A 4,386-nucleotide genomic window follows, 5' to 3' on the forward strand; every position below is an offset into this window, starting at 1 on the left:
AATTAAATCAGTATCTCTGAGGGTGGGACCCAGCACTTTCTAGGTCCCTTAGGTCATTTCAGTGTGTCCAAGGTTGGGAACCATTGCTCTAGGAAACCCCCTCATGTTGTCAGAATCTGTAGTACTGGGTAGAAATACTCATTGAGTTTTCTATCAAATGAGAGTCAGACTATTTATTTATAAGGTGGTTTGCAGGTGCTCAACTGTGTCATTTCCAGTCCTTAAAAAAGTAGCTATTCCCCTCCAATAAATCTTTTTCTCACAATTCTTTACATCTTGCTGCAATGGAGAATCAAGCCCCTAGTAAATGTTGATATTCTTTAATACCATTCTTTAACACCTGCTGTGGGATCTTTCTCATAAATGAAGGCTTTCTCAAGCTTCTGCTCTGAGTTCTCTGTAGGCAGCCTCCATAATAATACAGACTGTTTTGAAGGAGGAGACACAGATGGGGACTGGAGGAGTGCCTCCAGGTAGCAGAAGGCAATGAATATTCAAAACCCCTGTTGTGTATGTAAATCAGAAGGTTCTTATATAATAATAAATTTGATTCTACCTTACAAAGATTTCCTTATAAACTATGCTTCTATCTTTAGAGTATGGACCAGCTAAATCACTGGTTCTCCAGAAAGAGATAAACAGCTTTCAGAGTCATAACTATGGTGGGAGAACATAACAGAGAAAATACACCACCCTACACACACACACATACACAACGTGCATACACACACAGGAGGCATTCACACATAGGAATCAGAATAGAGTTTTAGTACCATTTCTGCCATTTCCTAAATTCTGTGACCCCAAACTGATTGACGTATTTCCATGAGCTTTGGGCTCTCCTATGTTTGTTTGTCTTTGTGTGTGATTATATAAAGTTGTATCACACAATTTCTGGGGAACCAATGTGATGAATCTGTGACCTTAACTCACTTCTTAGCCCATCCTGTTGTTGTTCTCTGGAGAAATGCCTCTGACTCTTCCTTGTCCCCATACACACAAACACTGGGCCTTTTGGCTTATGCACAGTTGAGTAAGTGATCCAAGCCTCTTATGCCTTATTCTGGGCATTGGGGACCCCAGGGTAAAAAAAGATAAGGTTCTTGTCCTCATGCAGCTTACATTCTTGTGGTGATTCTGAAATGCAAATCGCTTATAATAGCTCACATATTTCATGTTATTTTATTTTTTCCATATGGTAATGCAGTACTATTACTTTGTACATTTTATAGATGAGGGAATGGAGTCTTAAAAGAAGTTTTAGAGCTTGTTTAAGAGCCCAGAGTCAGAACTTTAACTTGTGACCTTTGATTCTACATCACTTATGTGTTCCACTAGGCATACTGGTACCCTTTAACAGATTAATGCATTATATTACTCAAACATAGTAACACAGTTTCCAATCTGTTAAAGATGTTTTTTCTCTAGGTTGCCTCTAATAACTTGGCAGAAAGCATGGAGCCTGGGAGAGGTAATGGGGACATATATGAATTGATAAGTCATGGGGATTGGAGCAAAGACAAAAATCTAACAAGCTGAAGCCCCATCTCTGGCCTTTTCCCAACCTTTCATATTCTGTGTTTGAAACATGGTACGTTGCTTATGCGGCAGATTGTCTTTTCCAAACACCTGTCCTTCCAGAACATTGACAATAATCCACGAAGACCTCAAATCTACATTAGTTCCCCTTATACCTAGGTGGGCCTTTGTGACTTTCCCATTTAATAGATTTCTGAGATTGAATTTTTCTTGGGATACTTACCTTGGAATCTGGCCACCTTCTGTGAGGAAATCCATCCTCTCTCTGCTTTGACTCCTCTACCTTCCTGACCCAGCTAATTCCCATTCATCCTTAGATATCACTTTATCACTCTGGGAAACCTGAACAGATTTCCCAAGTTCCGGTTCAGTCTTCTCCTCTGGGAATCTCTTAACATACTGATGGTGCAGTATTTCACACTGTGCCTAATTGCCTGTTGCCATTCTAGACTGAGAGCGTCTTGAAAGCTGGGGCTGCATGTTGACAATATGCCCCACAGCTAGCACAGTACCTGGCACACGGTGGGCACTCAAATACCTGTCAAGGTAATGAATCACGTGAGTACAGGAGAAGTCAGCACGACTCAGCAACAGGCTAGGCAAAGAAGAATTACGGATTTTAGTTCCTGCTACGATTAGTAGTCAGTCACAAGTGGAAAAATGTTGCCAAAGACTCTAACACAATCTTAGGCTTCATTAACAGAAGATTAGTATAAATAATAAAGGACACAATAACCCTGTTCTAAGAGGTTTTTTTTCCAAACTCACCTACAATATTGCTCAATTTCTCAAACCACCTTGGAATTCTTTTTTAGTCTACTCTTTTTTAAATTTTTTTTTCAACTTTTTTTTTTTTTTTTTTTTTTTTTTTATTTTGGGACAGAGAGAGACAGAGCATGAACGGGGGAGGGGCAGAGAGAGAGGGAGACACAGAATCGGAAACAGGCTCCAGGCTCCGAGCCATCAGCCCAGAGCCTGACGCGGGGCTCGAACTCGCGGACCGCGAGATCGTGACCTGGCTGAAGTCGGACGCTTAACCGACTGCGCCACCCAGGCGCCCCTTTAGTCTACTCTTAAGAGACAAATTTGTATCTTAAACAGTGATTTAAAGAAAGGAATATTTTAGGAGTATTTTTCCTAGAGAAGAAAAACTTAAGAGGGCCCAACTGCATCTTAAAAATCACTGGATAGTTGTCCTATGAGCAAGGGGCAAGCTTGTGCTGTTTGATTTATATGTAATGCCCATATCAGGTGACATTCCTGGAGGAATGCCCTAGCAAGAAAAAATATTCTTACCCCAATCAGGAATGTGTGATCTAAAAGATAAACAGTTTTGGGACTCCTGGGTCACTCGGTTGAGCGTCCGACTTTGGCTCAGGTCATGATCTTGTGGTTCCTGGGTTCCAGCCCTGCATCAGGTTCTGTGCTGACAGCTTACAGCCTGGAGCCTGCTTCAGATTCTGTGCCTCCCTTTCTTTCTGCCCTTCCCCTGCTCGTTCTCTGTCTCTCTCTCAAAAATGAATAAACATTAAAAAAATTTTTTAAAAAGTTTCATCTTCAGTATAACATAGAAAAAGCTTCAGATGATAAAAAAATGCTGTTATATGTGTTGGAAATGGTAGAAAAGTTGTGTTATTTTTCATATTAATTAAGGCTTATCCTAAGAATGAATGACATTGTAGAGGCAGGAAATTGACCCTATAATCCAGGGGTATGTTTGATTTCTGCACTGGAGGAGCAGAGGCAAGGGAAATGTACCAGGGTCCTTGGGAACTTTCATGGACTGAATTGTACCAGTTCCTGAACATCAGCCCTTGGCAGGGTTCTACCTGGCTACTAAGTGTGAATGCTAAGTGCATTAAATCATCATCTATGATCCCTCATTACTATCTGAGTAAAATGGCTGCTTAGTCAATAGTAATTAAGCTCACTATGTACAATGATTACCATTAACCCTGCCTCTTCTATAATGTTGGCGTTGGTACAACTCTAGTCACTGGAGAGAATTGGAGATCTTTCAAACTGAAAGAGTGAAGGGGTGCAGGAACTGATGTTTATTGGGTGCCTCCCCTGGGTCAGGCGCGGCCATTGGCACATTTAATCTTCACCTCACATCACAGCCTCTTAAAGAGATTTTAGCTCTTACTCTCTCCACTTTACAGTTGAGGAAATGAGGCTCCTAGGGGACAAGTCATGCCCCTGGGACAACACAGCTGGTAGGGTTGGAGCTACTGGTTGAGGTCTACCTGACCCCTGTAGCCTGTGTTCTGCCTACCCCACCATGCTGTCTCCTTTCAGCTGATGGTTACTGAGCGTCCATTCCACACTGTGTTAAGGAACACATACCACATGCTGAAGAGAAGCAGAGGGCAAAAAGCACATGCAAAAATAACGTAATCCATGATGGGAAGTTACAGAATATAAAAACGGACAGGGTGGGCTGCCTGGGTGGCTCAGTCGGTTAAGCGTCCAACTCTGGCTCAGGTCATGATCTCACAATTTGTGGGTTCGAAACCCATGTTGGGCTCTGTGCTGATAGCTCGGAGCCTGGAGCCTGCTTTGGATTCTGTGTCTCCCTCTCTCTGCCGCTCCCCCGCTCACACTCTCTCTGTCTCTCTCTCTCAAAAATAAATAAATATTTTTAAAAATTAAAATAAAAAAAGAGAGACCAGGCAACATAAGGTAGCTCAAGGAAAGAAAAGTTGGTTTGCTTCCATCCTGGGAAGATTTCCTGAAGGGAAATCTAGAGAAGTTAAGGGTCTTGTGAACAAAAGTGTAACTAGTGAGAAGAAACTTCAACAACCCCAAGTAATGTCACTTGGAGCCTCTGATTTTTCTTTCTCTGCC

This window comes from Lynx canadensis, chromosome D1 (genome assembly GCF_007474595.2).
Source record: "Lynx canadensis isolate LIC74 chromosome D1, mLynCan4.pri.v2, whole genome shotgun sequence".
NCBI classification, from domain to species: Eukaryota; Metazoa; Chordata; class Mammalia; order Carnivora; family Felidae; genus Lynx; species Lynx canadensis.